A 17,305-nucleotide genomic window follows, 5' to 3' on the forward strand; every position below is an offset into this window, starting at 1 on the left:
GGAACGTGACACAAGGACTTCCCAGAGGGGTCACCCATCCTAGTACTACTCTCGCCCAAGCACGTTTAACTTCAAAATTTTGGTGGGATCCGATGCGTTAGAGCTGTTATGATCACACGAGATGAGAGAATCCAAACTAGTGGTGAAGCAACGATACGAGATTATGTACCTAGAGTGTTATAAGTTACGATAAGGGAATTGTAAAAAAGCTTAAGCAAAACAAGCAGGATTAGCCAATTACTAACAGATGGCGCACTTATATGCCACAGTTCTTTAGCATAATACCAGTTAATGATAAGGCAAACCACGGAACGGCTATACAGGTCATTGTGTGAGGGGACTTCAGCACAACTTGGTAGCCAACTCTGATGGGCAAAAAGCAAAACCCAAAAGGTGAGGGTACCAGTTGATGTCATCTAAAGAAGTAAAAAGGTAATATACGAGGTAGAAGATTCCACAATACGACTTGGGCTACAAGACTCACTTTGCACTCCCTAGGCAGATAATTCTATATGAAATGTTATCCGCAGATTAACAATATCAGCCCATGTTCCTTCAATCAAGGACTACCTGTCTAATTGAGATTGTGTAAAATTATAGGTTAAGAGGGTGGTAGGACCTTACGGAGTCCCCATAGCTATTGTCCCAGATGAAGGAGCCCAAGTTATAGTTAATTACCAAAGATTAGTCCGCGAAGAGATTGGGAAGACAGATAGGTCTTCGTACACCATTTTATGCTCAGACTGATGGACAGACTAAACTTGGTAGCTACACGGTAGATGATATATTGCGGGCCTATACGGTTGACCCCAAAGGAAACATGGACAATTGCTTACCACCTGTCAAGAGTACTTATGATATTAACTATCATCCAGGTGGCCCCATATAAGACTTTGTATGGCAGATAGTGTAGGTCGCCAATTGGTTGTTTTGGTGTTAGTAAAATATGACTACTAAGCCCAGACGTGGTTCAATAGATGGTATAGAAGGTGAAGCTTATTCGAGAGAGATTATTAGCAGCACAGAGTCGATAGAAGTCATACGTGGATAATCAACGTCGATCTCTAAGGTTTCAAGTTATAATTAAGAACTCTCGAAAGCATCGCCCACATAGAAAGTGATAAGAGCCAGCAAGAAAAAGGACCTTAGTACGAGATGCATTGACCTTATTAGATCTTCCGCCGAATAGGCAAGGTTGCCTACGAGCTGGACTTACCAGCAAATCTAGAAGAGGTACATCCAGTCTTCTATATATCAATGATTTGCAAGTATGTTGGTAATCCAACTCGGGTATATCCCGTAGAGGGTATCCTTTATCCTATGAGAAGCAACCTATTGCTATCCTAGGTTGGCAAAGTAGAAGATTGTGAACTAAGGACATAGCTTCCGTCAAGATATTGTGGCGAAATAAAAATCGTGAAGAGATGACCTGGGAAGCGGAGGAGGAAATGAAACACAAGTATCCGTACCTACTCCTTACACTACAGGTAATCCTAACCTTTGGTACTCTGATAGTGATAGCTCGATGAAAGTATATGTTATTGCAATGGAACAGAGAAACTCTCCATATAGTCTGTATAAGATCTTGTGGAAGGTTTTGGTTAACATTCGAGGATGAATTTTCTAAAGGGGGAAGGATGTTACACCCCGTACTTTTTTACCTTGGAACGCGTTGTTAAGTCTCTTGAAAGGCTCTTAAGTTTCATTGAAGAATCGTAAGCCTCTTAAGTTTCTTAAGGTTTCCTAAAGTTTCTTAAATCTTCTAAAAGCTTATTAAGACTTCTTAAGAAATATTAAGCTTCTTAAGAGTTACCATGTGAGCCGGATAATCTATAACGCTATCAAATAACTCTAAGGAAAGGAGAATGCGATACCCCTAGTAGAGAAGATTTGAAATAGAGTTATAAGAATTCAGAAGAAGTTGGAGACCGAATGATGAGTCATAGGACACGACTTATTTACGTAAGCTACCAACTTGAAAATCTTACATACTTAAGATACTGGAGTACATACCAAGCTTACGTAGCAAGGATTATATAGGTTTGTAAAAGAAGATGAGATTACTAATCCACGAAGGGGAAAAGAAAGTGCCATATGGCATCATGAAAGAGTACCATGTAGAAGCAGCTGGGAGTGCCATGTGGCAACAGCTGGAGCAAAGGGGCTGGGCCCCCACATGCCACATGGTAGCCTGTGATTGGAGGAAGGGATATGTTGGTCCAATGAGGGCTTGACATGTGTCACCCCCTAGGGTGGCATATATATATATATGTTTGATGACTTTAATTCATCCTTATCCTTTAAGCGAATAGAAGAGAAGAGAAAACTTGAAGCTAGAGAGAAAGAGCTACGGTTTTGGGGAAAAAAAGGTGATTTCTTCGATTTTGCTCTGTGAATTAATTATCTAGGGTGTAACAAGATGTTATGAAGGTGTTAGTAATGAAAATTTATGGTTTGGATCAGTCTAAAATGTTAGCAAATAGCCACGAAATTTTAGGCGCGCTAAAGGAACTTCTAAGGCAAGTTTCGACGAGTTTGATGAGTTTCGGGCAAGGTAAGGGCTTCCCTTTCAAATTGGAGTTTATGATGCTTCTATGAGTTATATTACATGTCTTAAATAAGGTTGGAAGTGTAAAAATTGCATAATGATGCTTGATGTTAGAAACAAACTAAATTGAAGTGGTTATAGCTAAATCGGAGTGGAGTAGTGGGTTGTCGTTGTGGTGCTGCGGGTGCAGATGGTTGGGTTGTGTGTTGCAGGAATTTAAAGTATTTTAAAAAGGGTATGGGTTCTTTTGGTTACAGCCACACGACTCTCCATTTGGTATGGTTAAAGATTTTGTGAAATAAAAATTAAAAAACTCTATTTTCGTATCGTAGTTTGGAGCTAGTTGTTTGGAGCTTATATTATGTAAGGTTGAAGTGATTTGCTTGTGAATATACTTCTGGTTGTTTTTGGTGGTATGGTTTTTGATATTTTGGCCCAGTTGAAATCTCGAGGATGTTGAAGTTATAGGGGAGATGTTGCCCGATTTTTAGTAGATTCGGAACTAGTAACAAACTAGTCGAGGGTAATGGATAAGGAAATAACTCCTATGAGTACTTGGGTGTAGAGTTGGAAATTGGAAAGTTAAAGGTCATTAACCTTAGTATTACTTTCATATTAAATAGGTTCAAGAGATGATGAGGAGAACGTGTAAGAGTAATTTGTAAGAGGTATGTAAAGCTAACCGTTCATTCTTTTGGCATGTCTTTGGAATAAGTATAGATTATTCTTTCTCTTGGAATATTTTGACATAAGTATATAAAGCTAATCTTGTTTTTTGGCATGGTTTTATGAAACAAGTGTATGATTTTTATATGATTCCAAGAAAGTTCCTATTCGTAGAGCCGCTAGGATGGCCAACTTCTTGATTTTCCAAAGGATATTTTATCATGCCTAGATACGTGTATATGATTCCAAAAGTTCTATTTGGATATAACTCATAGTGATATCCAAAAGGTACTTGATACGACTCTTATCTTGATTTTTGAATAATAGCTCATTTTGTTAACTCCGTCGAGTCTCAAAAATGATTTAAAGTGCATTTAGTTTCTCACTACTCTACTCGTGGATGCCTCAATGCTTCCTTCACCAAGCTCGGGTCAGGTTTTTTTATCATGCGTACTTCTCTGCATCGTTCGTCGTGCCCCAATGTGAGGGGGAAGGTACTCCCTGTACATGGATTGATTTGTGGAGTTATGATGTGCCATGTACACATATGATATAATATGATCTGATATGACCATCTGATATGATATGATTTTTTACAGAGATATTCCCTACTCTGGAGTTATAATGTGCTGTGGTGCCAGTGATGTGGCAGTGACCATGATTTGTTCACCGAGTTCCATAATGGGGACGGATATGACATATGTTTTTCTGCATACATTATCTGTGGTTATGAAAAACATTTTGATATTTTGGATATTTTGCTCATTTTTGCACCTTTTGTTTTGGTAATGGCTTTACTTATTACAGTCTATGCTTTACATACTCGGTACATTGTCTGTACTGACCCCCTTTTTTGGGGGGCTGCGTTACATGCCTACAGGTACAGACGCTCGGTTTGCTGATCCGCTCGCTTAGGACACCTACCCTGTTGGTTGGCAGTGCTTGTTTGTCCGGAGCCCTATTTTGGTACCAACTTTTCTGTTGTACATTTGTACATGCTGGTTAAGGGTACGATGGGGCCCTGTCCCATCATATGATTAGGCTATCATTCTGTAGAGGTCTCTAGACTTGTGATGTAGGCTATGTATATATATGTTTTGTGCTTTGTGTTCCGTGATGGCCTTTTCCCCCTTGTGCTATATCTGTTCTCATGCGCTCTCTAGCGATCCCTTTTTGATTTCTACTTTTGTTTATTCTGCTAACACACTAAGTGGTGCTAAGGGTATATATGGGTGCCCAACTTGGGCATCAATCACGGCCTACGGAGTTGGGTCGTGACAGCCATCAAGTCATAAATGACTTTTGATTACTACAGGAACGCTCTGAAACTAAAATAAGTGCATAAATTCAAAGATGACCTTGAAGCTCATTACAGTATGATACAATCACAATATATGAATATACTGTTGTGGTAGCACTAAGATTTTCTTCATTCATTTATTTACAAAACTACTCATTCCTTAATGATATCATAACCATTTTTGTAGACTGCTATGGTATCATTAAGATTTACTACAACCATTCATGTAAAACCAACTCATTTCTCAATGATACCTAGACATTATATATATATATATATATATATATATATATATATATATATATATATATATATATATATATATATATATATATATATATATTATTTAATAACATAGTATCATTGGCTAATGAACAGTCCTTCAAGAGAGAACTCATAATTTCTCAATGATACCATCAAACATATCATATATTGACATGGTATCATTAATGTCTGCTTTATATAATTAGTTACACTTATTATAACATCACAGTATATCTTTAATTACAAGATTAATTATACTAAACATAGTATACCATCACAAAAAAAGATATTAAGAGAAAAAAAAAGAAAAAAACAAATAATAAAAATATTTCCAAAAGAGACAAAGGAATAAAATGATAAATGAGAAAAAGACAAAACAACAAATAAAAAAACCAAAATAATTAGCTTATATTTTTCTCTCTTTTATTTTTATGTTTGAAAAAATAAAATATAATTTAAAATATGATGAATAAAAAAAGAAGCTAAAGGGTAAAATAATTAAACTAATTTAGCATAATTGAATACACAAATTAAAAATCTTGGGTGAGAGAGAGAGAGAAAAGCAAAAAAATAAAGAAATAACAAAAAGAAAATAAAAGCTAAATGATAAAGTAATAGTCAATTAGCGTATGTGGCTAATTATTTATTGCCGAATGAGCATTATTGTAATTAGTTTAAGCAGGGAAAAATATGGGTAATTATTTTGATCTTATGGGTATTTAGTGTAGTTTTCCAAAGAACTAGATGTGTCAAACTAATTACATATATCTAATTGATTACTTTCATACTCATCAAATTACTAGTTACAAGGCCCCAAGCCCGGACAAGCAGGGCCCAATATATGTTACTCTAACTGTCTCAATTTATGTGGCACAAATAAGTTTAGGGGAGTCAACTAAAATTTTATCTAATTTTTAAATATTTTTACTTGTTAATTATTATAATTTATAATATTTTTTTACATAATTTACAGATAATATAAGTTACTTCTCTTGTCACAATTTATTTGACACCAACAAAATTTCGAGAGCTAGCCAAATTTTTAATATTTTAAATAATATTTTAAGTTGTTATTGTGATTTATATATTACCATTTTTCACAGTTTTTAAATACTTTACATACTAAAAAGAAAAGTAAGACAACTAAATTGAAATGGAGAAAATACTAAATATAAATTGAGGAAAATAAAGTAGAAGCGCAAATAGATCAATTCAAATTGTTAACATTCTGTTCTAAATATTTTTATATGATTTTTAAATATTTTAAGTTGTGAATTATAGTATTTTTTTTATAAGTTTCAAATAATTTATGTTACTCCCTCTGTTCCAACTTATGTGGCACAAGTGAAATTTTGAAAGCTAATCGTATTTTAATACATTTAAAAGTATTTTGTATCTGTTATAAAATAAACAAAAGGGAGAAAATAAATTAACAAGAAGTATAGGTAGAACTATTTTTTTCCTTTTAACTTTCTTTTCTCGTTATCTGTATGTTGTATTACATACTACAAATAGCTATGTATAGCCTAGAGAATGAAGCAAACTTAATCAACTAGAATTGCTACAGTACATTTGAATTCCTCGGCCATCAAGTAGAAAGGTGATTGGGTTGAACAAAGGTTAGTGGGTCCTATTTTACATGGGTCATCCATCTCCTTTATTTTACACTTTTCCTTGGATGTCCATGTAAAAGGTTCTAATGAAAGAACAAAAATATACATAGTCATTCCTAATTGTAACACCCCGTATTATACTACCCTAAACTAGGCTCGATGACGATGAGAAAAAAAATGGAGGAAAAAGACAGATCCTGAGGACTACGGGTGTCCTCTATGATTGTATTTCTTGAGAAAGTCTTGTCTTAAAAATACATATTTTTACTGATTATTGATAAAATATTAATTTTTCTACGAATTAATTTCGTGAACACATGATTTGAACTATTTGTTTACTTAAACCCTAGCAACATATTGATTGATATTGAATTGTATACATCTTAAGATGTCACGATCCAAGCCTAGGTCCTAGATGTGACACGACGAATGATGAACACAGAGGTACCTCACCCAAGCCTCTTAGCATTTATTTAGCCTTTCATCAGTAATCACAATAAATATCAAGCGGAAGAAAAAGGGGAAAGTGTGACTAAGGGAGAACATCATAAAATAAGAGTCATCATCAACCTTAGATCATCATACATTTATGTCCAAGCATACCTCTACTAATAGACTTGACGGGGCCTAAGACATGTCCTAGCTCAACCTCAAATAAACTAACAATGAAGTACAAAATAGGTGTCTTAATGCCTCAACATAACATATGCTAGAAAGGGGAGGAGTATTGTCCCTGAAACAATGGGAACTCACCAAAAGTGGCCTTCAAACGATCCAACTAACCACGTGGAGGAGGAGGAACACCGATCCCTACATGGTGATATCATGAAGGCAAAAGAGTATGCGTTAGTACTTTGAATGTACTAAGTATGGGAGATATTCATGAACAAGTAAGAGAACATAATCAATATGACATAAGATACATGACCAATTACAACGAGCATGAGTATAGCTTAAAAGCAATCTTTAAACATAAGAAATTTTAGGTCAATACATATCATAAAACTTCAAAGTAACACTTATTTCATGTCATATAACTTGTGAGATAGGACCTTTAACCTTATAAGAGATCATGGACATATGAAAGATATTAGTAGTCATAATAATAAATACCTTAAACATCGAGAGAAGGACCTTGTAACTTAGTGAGAGCGACCATTAACCGACATAAACCATGTGAGCCATAACACGGAGTCCCAATGTTTATTCATACATCGGAAGAAAGGGGGAGAATCCTTGCCAAGTTAGAATCCTATACGGCTAAGTAGATTCACTAAGATACATGAAGGATCGAGCCTCAACTACGGGTGATCCTCTAAAGAATCAAGCCTCTTCTATGGGTGATCCTTTATCTTACGGTGGCACATAGTTATGGGACAATGGAATCTTTCTACGAGTCTGTTGCCTTTTCTATAGGAGAGAATACTTATCCCAAGGTCCACTCGATGCTAGGTAAACTCTCAATGGAATAGACAAATCATAAAAACATAAATTTGATCATCATGTGGGAGGGGCCATATCTACTACTCGTCCACTCTTGATAAGAACAAAATCATAGAATAGCTCCTTAAATTTGTCTCATGTGATGTGAGTGTAGACCTTTCATCATCACATATCTTTATTCATAAAACATATTTAGGGCCTTAACTCACCCTATCATTAACTTGCTTGAACATTATAGAATCATCATTTACAAAACTTATTTGTAAAAAGTGCCTTTAAACTCATTTGTAGACATTGTCAAACAATCATTTAGAGTCAAAATTTATTTCAACTTTTCTTTATCATAAGAAACTAGGTGGGTTCATTTCATAAAGACCTTCAAATATATTTAATGAATTCTTGAATGCATGAGAGTGATATAAATGTATCAAATCAAACATCTTAGAAACAACCCACCATATGCACTTTAAAACTACCTTTCAAACCTTCATATAAGAACCTTGATAAACCATCTATTTCATGTAAATAAGAATCAACATAAGTCAATATAGATAAATAAACTTTAAATATTCAAGAATCTATACATTTGAAATCGTAGTACGAAAACCCATAAAACTCATCACTTGAAATTGAGAGTCAATATATATATATATATATATATATATATATATATATATATTAATATGAGTAAATAAACTTTAAATATACCACAGTCTATGCATTTTGAACCATCACGTAAAAGCCAATAGGATTTCATCATTTAAAATTAAAATACTAAGTTGAGAAAATATTTGGGCTCCATGGATGGAAGAATCTATGAATGAAAACCCACATATCTTAGAGTAGAACTTGAAGAAATCTTGATGTTAGGTCCTAAATCCTTTGAGTTTGAGAGAAAAATTGGAGCGGATGATTTGAGATAGAGGAGGATGAAGGTTAGTGTTTGGGGGAGGTGAAAGACTGCAAAATGACCCCAAAATGCGTCTAAGTTTGTATATATGTGATTAGGTAATTGTCCAAGATGCCCTTCATCAAAAAAATCTAAAAAATGAGTTTAGAACCCTACAGGCGCTATAGTGGCATGCCATGCTAGAGCTAAAACTACTGTATCTGATTTCTGGCGCATTACTAGTGCACCGCGCTAGGCCTGAAATCGCTGTAGTGATAATGTGTAGTAAAATGGTCATAACTATTTACTCCGAACTTGGAATGAGGCAAACTTAGTGGCATTCGAAAGAATACTCAAATACCTTTAAATGTATAGGTCATGAGATACCTAATTCCTTATGTGCTAGGAGATATGAGCATTTGAAGTTGACCCTATTACAGACTCATACGAAAACTTAGTCGATAGAAATTCTTTAGACTTGGATAGGTGTTAGAGATCCCTTATGACCCTAAAACACATCTAAGACCTATCGGTTCCAAATCACATATTTCTAAGACAAGGATCTAGTCAAACCTAGGCTAAGGTCAAACATGCTCCAAATATAAGATAAAAGAAGAATACAGAGACACCACAAGACATGGATAATCAACAAGGCAAGTAGTATGCTTACAAGTACTTGATAAAATCCTGAAATATGCCCAGAACATGATTTCTAATCGACTTAACATGATTCAATACTACCTAACCCAAATTCTAACTAATCAACAAGCAATCACATTTCGAGCTCAATCTAAAGAGGGGAAACAGTAGCGTACCTGTAGGCCGATCACACATGCTCCAAAATTACATAATTGTAGCTTTTCGATTGCTAACGGTCTCTGAACGCTGCCACGCTATCAAAAATAGGCACACAATATTTATACAGTATTTTTGATATTAAAATTACCAAATTCAGAGACAGACCAATTTTGGAGTCAAAAACGGAAATGTGTGACCCGATCCTAAAATTTCAGAATTAACTCTGCAAAAATGTCCTAAACACTACCTCAAACTTGTGTTCTAAAATGGAACAAAATTCGGGGCTCAAATCAGCCCAAATAATGACATGCATCAAATTCACAACATAGCTTCTAAAAACACAATGCAATAGGTTTACAAGAGATTTACCTCAAATGAAGGTTTTAAATCTTTTTCTAAAGCCCCCAACATCCCTAACAATTGCCCACACATTAGCCGCTGAATCACCAAATTTTGCCTCAAAATGAAGGAGATTTGAGAGTTTGAAGTTGAGGAAATAAACTGAATTTCGGAGTTTAAAATGATTCCAGGTGTCGCACCCCGAAGGTTGCTTAAGCGACATTCACCAAAAAGCCAGGCATCGAATTCGCGACATCAGGTTGCTTTAGTGATAGGCCAGTCGCTTTAGTGACTTATTTGTCGTGTTAGCGACAGTTACTTTAGCAACCAGGCTTTTCTTTAGCAATGACACTAGCTATAGATGGTGCAAATGAGCTTTGGCATGTCCAAGTCTCCGATGGGGTGCTCAGGATTCATTCGGAACCTTGTGCGTGCAAACGAGATATGCTACCCCACCAAATTCGATGTTCCAGACTCAATGGCGCATTCAAAATTTCCATACGAGCTCATTTTAATGAAACATAGATCCCATACCCCAGTGCCATTTTTATTCAAATTCCACAACGGGCCTCAAAATTAGACCAAAAGCCTTTAAAAGTGAACGAAGGGTCATTCTAGACTAAGATTGACATTCCAAAATTAAGCGTGCTGATAGAATTTTCATTCGAGAGGGTTTTTCAAGAATGTTGACCAAAATTAATCTTAGGCCAAATTTCAAAGGCTAAAGCGCTAAATGGCCGTAAACTCGTATCGATTGTCATGATAGTCGTGTTGACTATGCTACTAGCCTAATTTGTCCATTCCAAAGATGATGGAATCATCAGAATTTCATTTTAAGGTTGTTTATCTTATGCTATGACCGAAGTCAACCTTTTAAGTTATTAAAGCTCTAGAATAGGGAAATGGCCTTAAATTCAAATGAATGACCATTCGACTGAACTGTTAGTGCCAGCAAGTCATAAAAGACTTGGGGTCGCTCCAGGAATGCTCTAAATGATAAAAAGACGGCTTTATGATAGAAATGACTTCGAGGGTCATTACAGTAATATAAACAAAAGTAAGACAAATAAATTAAAATGAGGAAAATACGAAATATAAATGGAAGGAATTGAAGGAGAAGGACAATCAGTCAAATAACTGACCAACCCTAAGCTCCTCTATTTATATTTATATTATATTAAAAGGATAAAAGTCCTTAGAAAAGTTATTTGAACTTTGTGCCCCTCATTAAAAGACTCCGCTTTAGATAAAATTGTATTTATTATATTATTATTTTAATAATATTAAATATTAACTATAATAAACATAATAAAAATTAAATGATGAAGATTTGTTTATTATGGTTAAATTCCTACAAGATTTGTTTATTATGGCTAAATTCCTACATGAAAAATATTTTTGAGCTAAAATAGACTTGATCCAAAATATAGTCAAAAAACTTCCAACATAATAGACAAAAAAGTTTTTTTTTAAAAATGCGTCCAAAAAGTAGTTAATAATTTTTTGCCATTTTTATCAAGTACGTCTTTTCTTTGTTTAGTTTTAGGTTTAGGTTTAAGATTCACATTAGGGATAGGACTCTTTTAGAAAAAAAAATAAAACTCTTTTAGGTTTAGGACTCTTCTCTAAAGTAATGCATTGATTGGGGGTGGGGGGGTGGAACGTATAGTATGTTGAAACAGAAAAAAGTCATCTTGATAATTTTACATTTTTTAAAAAACTTGTGTACTTAATAATATAATATATTTATAATAATTTGTTCTTTTTATATACATTTATCATTAATTAACGCAATACACACCTGCAAAACATGTACACTTAACTATACTATTAAAAGCATAAATGTCATTTGAAATCCCTTCATGAAAAGACTCTATAATAGACAAAACTATCATTTAGTACAACAACAACGACCCAGTGAAAACTATCATTTAGTATTTCCTCAAATTATTAATTTATTATTTTTATAATATTGACTCCTAAAATATATCATAAGAAAAATATATGGTAAATACTGTGCGTAAAAAACTAAGGCCCTTAAAATATACGGAAAGAACCCTCATAAAATATATGTATGAAAGGAAATTAAATGTCTACTTTTACAATTAAAAGTATGAAATTTTACATAAATCCCATAGTGGTAATTTCTAATTACACCGTATCTCTACTCTTTAATTAATTACCTCAAATCCCTTCTTTTTGGTCATTTTCGTACATATAAGGCTCCTTCACGATACATCGCGATTTGATACATAACTATTAATATTGTTGCATTCAAACAGGTAATCAACCCCTCCCATCTCATAACAACTTCATCAATTTTAAATTTCTTAAAGTAGAGTATCAAAATTTCTTTCAATTTTGAATCAAAATTTTCAAAAAACTCTAAAAGACACATCATGAATATCTCAATTTTATTGAGACATTCAGAAATATGGGAATCCGAAGTGATTTATAAATGATAAAAAAGTGATGGAATCATAGTTGGAGATAATATTTTGTTAGTGAATTTAAAATCAACCATTGAGGCTGAATTGGGAATTAATGAGTCATTGAAAAATTTGAGATCCGATACATCGTATAAGATAATTCATCCCCAATGATTATTGTAACACCTCAGGTGTTTGCGGTTATCCCTTGTCACATATCAAAGGCCTATGAGCATAAATTTTAGAGTTTTATTGCAACACCATCGCAATTCAGTAGCATTTAGTTTAAATTAAAATTTGAAAACAAATTAATTTGTTTTGCCTTTCTAAAATGTCTTAAATATTTATGAAAAAATTCTTTAGTAGATAAGTTATGTAGGTATTATGTAAGAGTTTTGTAAATTATGAATATTTTAATAGAGATAATAAGCTTGGTTATGTGTCATTACCCGAATCTTCGAGTTATGATGTCGCCTACTATGACCCATCAGTAGGCACGCCAACCCATATCTTGAAATTGCGAGTAATGGGATGTAAGGGTAGAAGACCAATATTCAACTAAAATCAGTAATAAAATAACAGGAACACAGATGAACGGGCGAAAGTAAATAAAAAACATGATTTCTAACACCTAAAATATATAGATAAGCTACCCAACCCAAATTCCATCAATCTCAACATGATTTTACACATTTCAGCTAAATCTAAAGAAAGAAAAGTCGTAGCCTACTTTTAGGCTTAACACGCAGGCTCCAAATTACTATGCCGAAGCTTTTCCTTTTTGAAGGTCCTTGGAATGCTGCCAAGCTATTAAAAATAGAATCACAACGTCGTTACATTCATTTACACACTAATTTTATAATTTTTGGAGACAGACCAGTTTTAAAGTCTAAAATGAAAAAATATGAGAACCACGTCCAGAATTTCGGAATTGATCCAAAAACTAGTCCAAAATAGTACCCTAAGACCAAGGATCAAATTTCAACACAATTCGGGGTTGGAAAATAACACGAATCGGTCATGCAAAAAAATAACACATTTTCAAGCTAAGATAACAAATAAGGCGGCATCTTTACGCAGTAATATTTCAAAAACAAAACCCCCACGACTTAACCCAAGCATACTACGATGTTTCTTACAGAAAAACTCACAAGTTAACCTCAAGAATTACTAAAAACAGAGCTCAAATAATCAAGTTACAATCCTCCAAAGTGTCATAAAATTCCAACTTGAAAAATAACAATAGCAGCAGCAAAATTAGAAATTTACCTCCCACGAGGCTCCTAAATAGGTTTCTGAGCACACCAATTAATTCCCTATGAAATTTTCTTGAGTTTAGACCTTTGAATCACCAAATTTGGTTGAAAAATGGAGGAGTAATTGAGGTTTGAAGTTAGAAAATGGTTCTGAGTTCATCCTAGGTCTTTTATTAAAAGACCAAGGTTTGGCCTTCGTAAACGCAGCCTATATGACCCGTGAACACGGAGGTCAGGACAGGTGATCTCCACAAATACGACCAATGAAACTATTAGCGTCTAGTTGGAAAAAAAGGATATTTAGCACTATCGGATAAATTATCTGTAAGCCTCCGGGTACCCAGCCCTGGCCTCGACCGTAACAATGTATTACAGTAAGCATCCGGGTATCCATCCCCAGCCTCGACCATACCGATGCATTTTGGTGAGCATCCAGGTGTCCAGCTCTAGACTCGGCTATACTGATGTATTATGGCGAGCATTCGGATACCCAGTCCCGTCCTTGGCCATATTAAATATTCGGGTAAGCATCTACGTCCTAGTCCCTGCCTCGACCCCTAGAGCATTCCTGGTTCATCGATTCTTGGAGATTTTTGGTTCAAAAATGACATGGTTCTTTGGTCCTTGTCATCACAAATTCTTGACTCCTAGCTTTGGTAGTGTAGCTTTTCTATACCCGATGGGCTTATGGGGGTTCATCTGAGTTTTTATTTAAATTTGTGCATGAGTGTTCCGATTGGCTTATAAGGATCCAGTTAGGTATAGTTAGCTATAGTCTCTTAGATAATACCCTTTTCACTTTAGATGCTTTCTATGATTCCTATTTAGGCTTATTCCTCATTGTCATATTGTTTTTACCTTTCCTGCTCAGTCGGCCTATGATGCCTACTGGGTACATATTGTCTTGGTACTCATACTACACTCTGCATCTACTTTCGTAATGCAGGACCAAGCACTAGCTACTATCGCAGATAGATCGAGCCTATTGCAGTTATCTTCAGATACTAGGGTGAGCACTTGGCATTTTGGGATCATTTCTATCTCCTTCAGTATGATTGGCCCATCTTTTGTCTTTTTAAGACTATCCAGTTATTGTATATATATTTTTGGTCCACTTTTAGGACTTGTACTTGTCTTTTATTTTGTAGTAGCTTTGTACTTGTGACCTCCAGATTCTGGGAGGGATCTTTAGTTGTGTATATATATATATATATATTTAGTTGGCTTACCTACTGGTGGGTTAGAGTAGGTGTTATCATAACCTGAGAAATTGGGTCGTGAGAAGACTCAAGCCAAAATTCACACTTTGAGAACTTGGCATAAAGCCACTGATCTCTCAAAGTCTGGAGTACTATCCTCAAATATTGTTCATGCTCAACCTGTCTTCGTGAGTATACCAATATATCATCGATAAATATTGTGATGAAGGATTCCAGATATAGCCTAAATACATGAGTCATCAAGTCCATGAAGGCGGCAGGGGAATTAGTCAACCTGAAGGATATCACTAGGAACTCATAATGGCCATAATGATTCCTAATGCGATCTTAGGGATGTACGTTGCCCTAATCCTCAACTTGTGGTAGCTGGATCTCATATAAAGCTAAGAAAATACAATGACGCCCTGAAGCTAGTCAAATATATCATCAAGGTGAGGCATGGGGTAACGATTCTTCATCGTCACTGTTATGCCCTGCACTTTTGGTACATGGGAACACCTATCTAGCTTCTCTAAAGCTATCATGTGATCCACAGTAGCTATAACGTTACTAAATAACTCTAAGGAAGGGAGGATGTGATGCCCCATAATAGGGAAGATTGGAAATAGGGTTATAGGAATTTGAAAGGAGTTGAAGGCCAAGTAATGAGTCGTAGGACTTAAGTTACTTGCGTAGGATATCGACTTGGATGTTTTACATAACTAAGCTACTTGAGTACACGTTAAGCTTAAGTAGCAAGGAATATATAGGCTCTTGAAGTGAGATGAGATTACGAACCTACAAAAAGGAGAAAAAACTAGATTCCGAATTTACGAAAAGAAGAAAGTAGGTAACAAGTAGGTGATACACCTACTTGGGGTAAGTAGGTGACTTACCTACTTGAGGTGGACCCCACTTCCACGTGGCAGCATGTGAGTGGCCGCATGGGCTGAGGTGGCACCCTAGGGGGCTTTCACATGTCACTCCTAGGGGCTGCCACATGTCACCCTCTTAAAAAGGGTATATATACATGTAAGTTGTTGAATATTTTCATTCTTCATCTTTAAGCTTGGAAACAAATAGAGAAAACCCTAGAACTAGAGAGGGAGATCTACGGCTAAGCATGGCTGCCAAAGTAAGCCCTGATTTCATTCCGTGAATTAATTATTTAAGGTATCCTACGGTGATATAATGGTATTTAATAGTGTAAATTAACTATTTGGGGCAGCGGAGTAGCGCCATAAATAGTCCGCTAACTTTCAACATGTTAAGAGAACTTTCGAGATAAGTTTTTATAAGGTATGGATTGGTCCTCTTCTCCCACATTTTGGTAAGGGTTTGGATATGATATGAAGGTGTTAATAATGTAAAGTTTCTATTTAGAGCAGAATCAAAAGGGTAAAAAGCAGCCACGAAATTTCAGCCGCAACTAGAGAACTTTCGAGGTGAATTTTGGCAACCTTTGGCCAATTTCGGATAAGGTAAGGGTTTTCATTTCAATTTGGACTTTATGGTGTATTTATGGAGTGTATTACACATCTTATACATGGCTGGAACTATAAAAATTGCACAAGGATGCTTGACGATGGAAATAACCTAAACTAAGGCCGTCATAGTTAAATCGAATGTCGAGTAGGATATTGTGGCTGTTATGATGAGATTGCAGGTGATTTTATTGTATGTTGAAGGTATGGAACACACTCCAAAAGGTTTTTGGTATATGTTGGTTGAAGCCACATGACCCTCCATTCCGTACGGTTAAATTTTTTATGAAATAGCAACTAAAAACCCTATTTTGGTCTCGTAATTTTAAGCGAGTTGTTGGAAGCTTGTATTGCATAATGTTGCCATATTTTAATTGCATATGATCTGATGATTGTTGTTATTGGTTGGATTCTAAGGTTTGGGGATTAAATTAAAAGTTCGGATAGGGCAAGTTATAGAGAAGATGCTGCCCGATTTCCACTAATTCCTTAACTAACTAAAAGACTAGTCGAGACTAGTCGAGCAAGGCGGATAAGGAATTTATTCCTGTGGGTGCTTGGTTTTGGATTTAGAAGTTGGAAAGTTAAAGGTTATTAATATTAGTGTTACCTTCTTGTTAAATAGGTTCAGAAGACGACGCGACAAGCCAGGTTAAAAGCAATCGATAAGAGGTATGTGAAGCTACCTTCTTTCTCTTGGCATATTTTTGGCATAAGTATGTAAAGCTATTTTTCTCTCTTTTGGCATGTCTTAGATATAAGTTATGAATGGTTTGTATATGAAACATGGGGATAACTCCATTCGTAAAGCTCCGAGTAAAGTTCATAATTTGTTTCCACTTCGTGATGGTAAAACTTCTGTAATAGTTGAGCTATTGCCTTTTTAAGGCTTCTATATGATAAAAGGTAATATATGTAGAGCCTATTTCTCTTTTATTTTGTGATTTCTTAAATATAAATTAAATGAGATATGATATGAGTGTGGAGGTAGTTCCAGTTGTAAGTTCTGAGTATAACACGTGACTCGTGTTCACTTCTAAATGCTAAGGCTCTTAAGGTAGTTGAGCTATCACCCTC

General features: G+C 35.1%; 1 pseudogene; it reads right to left on the bottom strand.

Moving 5' to 3' along the window:
- Nucleotides 1-120, bottom strand: LOC129871837 (5S ribosomal RNA; annotated as a pseudogene).
- Nucleotides 121-17,305: the final 17,185 nt, after the last annotated feature.

The sequence above is a fragment of the Solanum dulcamara genome, chromosome 10 (genome assembly GCF_947179165.1).
Source record: "Solanum dulcamara chromosome 10, daSolDulc1.2, whole genome shotgun sequence".
Taxonomy (NCBI): domain Eukaryota; kingdom Viridiplantae; phylum Streptophyta; class Magnoliopsida; order Solanales; family Solanaceae; genus Solanum; species Solanum dulcamara.